An 8,183-nucleotide genomic window follows, 5' to 3' on the forward strand; every position below is an offset into this window, starting at 1 on the left:
TCGCCGACACCATTAGTAGCGCACGGCGCACGCGGTTCGTCTTCTCACCACACTGGGTTGAGCGCGTACGAGATGAGCATCGACATTGCTACCGACACACATTCCAAGCCATTTTGGGGACTTTGAAAGGGATCAGATGGCAGCAGTGTCAAATACTGACTGACCTACATCCAGCGAAATGGAGCGTTACTTACTTGTCATGCTTGTGGCAGATGACTACCTCTCCAGTATGAAATCGATTGTGGATGAGGGTCAGAACCTCGTCTATTAGAGCATCCAAAGATTTAGTACCTGGAAAGGGAAAAAACGCATATCAGTATCAAACAGTCATCTGAAGAAAATTCATTAGCGTCTTTGAAAAAGGAAAAAGCATGTAGGTAAGCCAGCAAATCGTGACTCAGTACCTTTGAATTACCTCTACTCTTCGGTCTGTTCTGGACACTTAAAACACACCCAGCACTGACTAAAACAGTAAACCACCGTCCCCTCACAGTGCAGTACAGTGAACTGTTAAACCAGCGGCCACCCGAACGTAATCAGTACAGCAGAGCGAATGGCTGGCTAGTGGCCACCCTGACCCGCTCGGCGCGGCTACTCACTGTGGTGCACCACCGACAGAATCGGCTTGTGCAGGAACTCCGGGAACGACGCCTCCAGCATGTTCCTGATCTTGTGCTCACTGTCCCAGGCCTCTTTGTGCGTCAGGCCCGTGTGACCGGTGCACTGGCACACCCACACCTCCTGGGCGTACAGCTCACACCGGTCCCGGTACTCGCTGCCGGCATACAGACAGAGACACGTGACCAAAGCCACCTACGTACAGCTCACACCGGTCCCGGTACTCGCTGCCGGCATACAGAGACACGTGACCAAAGCCACCTACGTACAGCTCACACCGGTCCCGGTACTCGCTGCCGGCATACAGACAGAGACACGTGACCAAAGCCACCTACGTACAGCTCACACCGGTCCCGGTACTCGCTGCCGGCATACGGACACGTGACCAAAGTCACCTACGTACAGCTCACACCGGTCCCGGTACTCGCTGCCGGCATACAGACACGTGAGTCGTGACCAAAGTCACCTCGGTACTAGTTTGGTTTTGAGTGATCAATTCATTTCTTTTTTCTTACTAAGGAAAATGGAAACATTTCAAAATAACATTTTTGAATTTCAATTTGTGGTAATTTTGATCATCATCAAGGTAAAGAAAATATATCTATTGGCTGAAGTTTGGTACCTGGATTAACCAGGCACAATTACTGGAAAATTTTCCTTTTTTAATCTGGATTTTTTTTTTGTGCATGTCTTTAGGTTGTAAAAAGGGCATGGAAAATTCCCATTTTTGTCATCTTTAGGGATCAATATTCCTTTTTTTTGAAATCCGAGTAGTTTTGCGGAACAACCAACTCTTCGTCGTTTTCCTCCAGAACATTTTCCTCTATTTTTAAAGAAAGGTAGGTACCTAGACCTACCAAGTATTTGCAACCATCACTGATGGGCTTCTCCCAAAGACCATTTTGTGAGCTAAGATTTCATTAGCTAGGTAAAATTCCAGAACATGACATCACTGTTATGGGGTTTAACCCGCGCCGCGTAGGGTGGGGGGGGGGGCGAAACGGCCCCCTGTCCTTTTCCGCCGATATATCCTAAACGGCTGCAGATATCGCCACCAAACTTGCAGGACCCCTCCGGGCATCGATTTTACACATTGTGACCAATTTTCTTTCCAGAGGCTATTATAGGTTGGCCACAAATGACGTCAGAATGACGTCATGTTCTGCCATTTTCGACCGAAAAAAGACCTTCGCGAGAAGAGCTGTCAGGCCTACAGCTTTGAAGATACAGAAATATGATCAAACATAAAAGGTGTAGAATTGACAGGGCTACAAAACCGCTATCTCGAATTTTTGAAATTTTTGAGCTTTGACCCCCAAAAATCAAAAAAAGCATTTTTTTTGATATATTAGCCAAAAAAAAAGTTTTTTAAGTTTCGTAGGAAACGGAATATATGTGATAGTACCTACCGTCTTCTATCTACATACCAAATTTCAGATTCGTATTTTGGCCAAGTTATAGCGAAAAAAGCGTTCAAAAATGATGACGTCAAATTTTTAAACTCAATTTTTGGCAATTCTAGACCACGTAGGGCAAAACAAAGGCCACCATTAGACTCCCCATGACGAGCTGCATCGAATCGATACCCATTTTATGAAAAATATCAACTTTGAAATTTGACCTAATTTGACCTGATCTTGACCTGACCTTCACCAAGACGTAACCTAAGCTGGCCCCAAAGGCTGCCTGACCCACATAATCGCATTTGTCATGTAAAATGGACCATAAAACATGTATCACACAACACTTTTATATTGTGACCCCCAGTGACCTGACCTAGTATCCGTGACCTCAGATAGCAATGTGTTTGCCGAACAATATACCATCGATGGTTTTCAATAACTTACCAATTTACTCGATTTCACAACATATTTCTTGAAATGCCTGTGAACGGTGAAAATCCGACCTTTCACCTGACCTGTGATGTCATCGGTTCGACCTAGGTCAATTAAATTTGGTCACAAGGTAGTTCCCCGGTGGGGCTATCAAACGCCGTTTGAATTTTGAAAATTGGCCGGTTAATTCCGAGATCTTGGGAGGGGGCCGCAACGCCCCTCCCCCTACGGGTGGTAGGGTCCGCCGATAGCCCTACGGGGCGCGGGTTAAGCTATTCAGTTATCTCATCTCAGAGTTCAATATTTGATTGCCTCTAAAATGACTAGGAAGGAGCCTACTCCTGTTTCAAGTCTTATTGGCTGAGAGGAATGATTTGTCATACAAATTTTTGACCTCCATACTGAGTTCCTCTGCAACATATTGCCATACCCACTTACATATCACATTAGGTGAGTTGAAACGATACTTATAAAACACAGCTTAATTTATACAAGAGGTTGTATGTACATGTAAGGCTGCCAGGTTGCATATTAGTAGGTTATAGGTTGTACAAAAGTAGCTAGGCTGTAGAAGAGCAGGCTGTAGGTAAGTAAAGAATAGGTCAGTAGGCTATGTCAGGCAAGGTTAGGTTAGGTGTTATTCCTTAACCCACACTTTGCTGGTGGCCTGAGAATTTTCCATGTCATGCTGGGGGGGGGGGGGGCGTTTTCACGCCTCCCCTCGGTCTAACTTGGCTCCCGGGCCACATAGTGACACACGGTACCTACCTAAGCGGCAATCGAAAAAGTGTCAAATACAATAGCTGAAATACTTTGGTCTTTATATTATAAGGTCAGGTAACCAGAGGTCATCAAAGGTCAAATTTTGTCTATTTCAACAATTTTCTAAACATCCGAGGCTAACTCTGGAACCAAAAGAGCAACAGCAAAGCAGAAAAGTGGATTACATAGCTCTTATAATGCTCTTTTCCCATGTACTCAGATTTGACATCAGGTCAATGGTTTAGCCTCCAGAGGGCAACAACTCTAAAAAGCTGTTTTCAAGAAAAATGCTTAGGTATTGGTTATAGTCCTAGAGAGCCACATTTTTTTCTATTTATATTTTGGCATCAGACCCGGGCTTTTATCATAAGCAACTCACATTCATACTCAGTAGTTAGTGCACTTAATATACACAGCAGTGGTACGAGGCCATGCCCTTGGGACATGCCACCGGACCGAAGGAAATGAACTATAAGTTGACCTTGAAAGGTCTTGTGAATAAAATTGACTTCAGGACAAGCAAGGTCATGACCTGACCGGAAAGACCTATCATTCTAACCAAAATTTATTATATTAAATGTTTGAATGAATGAATTGACAGACCCAGAGCTTACACAAAGCAAAGCTTGTTCTGTAAACGCCTACTCCTACCATTTGGTCGTACAATGCTGAGTAACTGGAAAATATCATGCCCAAGTTTTGCGTGCCCTTCAAAGCCAGACACTTCTGTACATTCAACTGACTTCAACTGGCTGCAGTTTCTCCATAAGCACTATCTATTTTGGTCCATTAAGCCTTTGAGCTTGTTTTTAATACAAAAATAGGCTAAAACAGTGCGTAACGCATCCACTTATCGACGGTGCGCCACAATTGTAAAAAAAGGCGCGACTACTTACGCTTCATCTTTGAACTGCTCTCCAGTGTGCGGTATGGTAAAAATGTTATCTTCTGACTTCACTCCAACCAAAGGCTTTGCAACAGCAAAAACACGACGCTGGTATATTGGCATTTTTAGAATAAAACGAGTTCCGGCATATTACACCACACTCGCCGTGATCGCGCGCGCGCGCCTTTCCGTAAAACACAACAGTGATCATATATGTTACAAATATGCGCAAATAATTGATGACGTCATTAGTAACTCTACTACGCTTCAATTTTTATAGGTGAAAAAAGGCAACTTCTCGGTTTTCCAAGTAAATGAGCATCATGTATAGCTAATAAAGCTGTTTATAGATGAGTGCCGCTCAAGCAAAAACAATTCATTATGTTCTGTCTGTAAAAGATCATTGCTTTCTGGAGTGCTTTGAGCGTCATCAAAATCATCATTTTTCTTAGGGCTCATTACGCAATCTTCACCTCGCTCCTTACCTTGCAGCTTTTGTACAAGAATTTTGCCATTACAGAGCCAGAGCGCCAGATGGCGCCAAGGCCCTAAAACAACTTATACGGCATTGCATAGGCGCGCATAGGCGTAGGCAAGGCAGTATATACCAGGTAGAATCATCCCAGTGCGCAGCTTTTCTGCGCAGGTGGCGGGATGACGTCACCGAGGGTGCACAGCCGGCCGGCGCCGGCCGCCGCCGCCGCGGGACCGCTCGGCGGGCGCGGCTATTGAAATACAAAGCGAAAAGAGCATGATCGAATGAAAAAAGGGCACAAATGGTTAAATTGAATCGAGGTAAGTAAGGTAAGGTCAGATTAGGTAAACAGACTACATTCAAAGCTGCGACTGAGACTACCGACGGGTGGCAGTCGCGGATATCACGGGACTCGGCAGACGGTAGTATGGGCCCGCAGATTCGCCGGTGGGTGGCCGTCTGATGCGCCGGTGTTGATCCTATGATAGATCGGTATAGGGTACTCAGAGGCAGGGCTTTGTACGACAGAGTGCGGCCCCCAGAGTCGTCGGTTCGGAGCCCCTACAGGTGCCGGTGTGGAGCTATGAAGCGCTGAAATGGAGTCTCAGGCCCGGGCAGGTAAGGGACCCAATGGAGCTCAACAAGACTATTGAAGAGCTTGTGTGGTGCCTTCAGTAGACCTGTGGGGCCCTTGAAGACCGGCGTGGTACTCTGGGATGCCGACGGGGGCCCTCAGAATCACCAGTGGGCGGCCATCGGATGACGGATGTGCCGGTGAGACGAGTCGCTGATATAAAGAAGTCCTACAGGTGCCGGTGTGTGGCTATGAGAGCCCTGGCGTTTACTTTCAGAGGCAATTATTGGACCTATTGAAGCTCAGCGAGATTTAAGAGCTGTCGTGGTGTCTTCAGAAGCCTGTACAACCCTTGAAAACCGGCGTGGTACTCTCAGGCGCTGATGAGTGCCCTCAGAATGGCCGGTGTGGGCCATCAGAGGTGCCAGTGTGCCGTGTGCGGTGTGGGGCCCACAGAAGCACTGGTGTGGAGCCCTTAGAGGTGCCGCTGTGGGGCCAAAAGGGGCGCCGGTGTGGAGTCCCGAGAGGCGCCGAGATGGGCTCTTGCAGAAGTCGATGTGGGGGCCGCTATGAAAAGCGCTGGCGTGGGGCTCTCAGATGGCGGTATGAGACCTATCAGATCTAAGCGTGACTATGTGAGAGATTGTGTGTTGCCTTTAGTGGCCCGTAGGATGCCTTCCGGAGCTCTGAGCGGTTCTCAGAGACCTGCATGGTACTCCAAGACGCCAGCGGGGCCCTCAGAGTCGCCGTTGGGCGACCGTCAGATGTGCTGATGTGGGCCTCCTCGGGGGTGCACAGCCGGACGGCGCCCGCCGACGCCCTCAGGGACCTCTCGGCGAGCAGCAATATAACCCGCCGCTGTCATACAGCGACAATAATCTTACTTTTTGCTGGCACCGTAACTCTCACTTTTTCGTTGATATTGCGAGGCGCGCAATTCCATTCCTGAAGTCATACTCAATGACAAGCTTACGAATAACAAAACAGTTTCGACCAATATCACTTCGCATTAACCACCGTTGAAATTAATATGCAGACGACTTTACACAGCTTCCACTTCGCACATATATCGTTGTTAACACTTTCCAAGTTTCCCAGCAGATTAACACAAGAAGCAGCGCAATGCATCAAGTATTTTAGAATAGACTACACTCCAGATGCGACAGAGACTGCTGCCGGGTGCGAGCTGAGGATATCTAGGGACTCGGGGCTGCTGGCCCTCAGAGTCGCCGGTAAACGGTGGCCGGTGGGTGACCCTCAGATGTCATATCATGGGACACGCCAGTCGACGGACGGCACATGAGAACTCCACTGGGAACTGACAGGCGACAACACATGATATATATTACACAGCTCTTCGAACGGCGGATATCACTGTTCTTCGATGACTGTGACCAGCTTCTCTGGCTGACGACGGCAGCGACATTGCAGGTCCCCGCAAACGGCGGCGATAGGCAGGAATCAATGTGGAGCTGGCTGGCCTCGGCAGACGGCGACGACCGAATTGCAGGCCCCGACAGACGACGGCGATGAGCGAAGGTCCAGGAAGACGGCGGCGATGAACGGCACTCATCTACTTGTGCACACACCTGCACCAGCACAGGGGGGACAGATATTAACATTAAGCACATGAACAGATACACAAACCCATGCTCTTTCCTCTCACTGGCACATGATAGGAGAACGCACAGCCCACAGGTATATTTCTCTCATAGATATGCACATCGCACATGAACACACACAAATAACATACATATAACATATAATCAGACATAAGCATGATCATTTTATGAGTCTTCAAAATGTTTGAGGTGAGATATAAGTACTATGGTTGTCCTGATAATGTTGAGTGATGCTGTTATTGTCACAGTTTTGCAGCCAGTTGCTTCTCTCATCATCATCAGAGTTGCCTGACCCTTAGACTTAATCAGCACTGGCCCTTCTAAGAGTAATACAAAATCTAATGACATATGAAGAAGCAGCTAGATGAAATGTTGAGACAGGTTTGGCTAATACTCTAGACAAGTCTAGCATAAGGCTGGCAATAGTAATAAATCTATTTCTTTGGTATAAAAATTAAATGGTCCATACTATTTACCAGGCATCAAGGACAGTTGGTGCTTTGCCTCCGCCATCAGCCACAGCATCAGTGGATAGGTTGCTGGTTGGATGAACTGGTTGGGTGGTTGGATGAACATTTTCAGTAGAACAGTGCTTGGAACAGACTGCTTACATTGAGAAATCCAGCTTGACAGCACGTTCTTCTCTTTGGATAGGTTATAGGTACCTATTTAAAAAGTTCAGTTCATCATTTTCTTCAATCAACCACATTACCATGAATACAAGTACAAGTTGATAATGATCTGGCTATGACTTGGCTCAACCTCACTCCATCTTCAAAGTTTATGCTCACAGACCAAGATCTGAAAAAGAGCATTATCATATCAATATAGGACATAGGTACCTACGTACCAATCAAAACCTTGAGAACTTATCACAGATATTGTAAAATCCCATGATTGAACAAAATAAGGCAATTAGGAAAACATCACATCAAATAGTTAACAACCTAACCGCAAGAGTCCAGACTTTTAGCCGAAAAAACGGTTTCAGGCAAGAGCAGGTATGCTAGTAGGTACCTATGCGATTTAACGTTCACATTTCACCACACAAGGATACTGAGGAGCATTGCCGCATTGTCAATAATCTAGGCATACAAACATTAACTTCAGCAGGCCCATGCAGGCAGAGTATTAAAAAATGAGAAAAGATCGACGAGATTTACTTTGTGGGACGCTGAGGGCTTCCTTAGCTATATTATCAAAAAAGTGTTCACTGTTTAAGTCCTATCTTCAAACTGTAGCCTGTAATCTCAATTAACAGTCAACTAGGCAATAATGTTGTGCACCAAAGACTTATTAAAAATGTTCCCTAGCTGCTGCAAGTAATATTAGATATCTATAATAAGGTAACTTATCATATCTCCAATAAAACAACCCACCCAGTGTAACGTGCACCTATACTCACAAATAA

At 46.2% G+C, this 8,183-nt stretch overlaps 1 long non-coding RNA gene across 1 annotated transcript; it reads right to left on the reverse strand.

Annotated features, from left to right (window-relative positions):
* Positions 1–6,053: 6,053 nt before the first annotated feature.
* LOC122390778 lies at positions 6,054–8,183 on the reverse strand. The gene is made up of 3 exons (XR_006258258.1): positions 8,152–8,183; positions 7,249–7,573; positions 6,054–6,739 (listed from the first exon to the last, which is right to left on the reverse strand). It is a non-coding gene; the product is annotated as an uncharacterized LOC122390778 (long non-coding RNA).

The sequence above is a fragment of the Amphibalanus amphitrite genome, unplaced genomic scaffold (assembly GCF_019059575.1).
Source record: "Amphibalanus amphitrite isolate SeventyFive unplaced genomic scaffold, NRLGWU_Aamphi_draft 000000F_arrow, whole genome shotgun sequence".
NCBI lineage: Eukaryota > Metazoa > Arthropoda > Thecostraca > Balanomorpha > Balanidae > Amphibalanus > Amphibalanus amphitrite.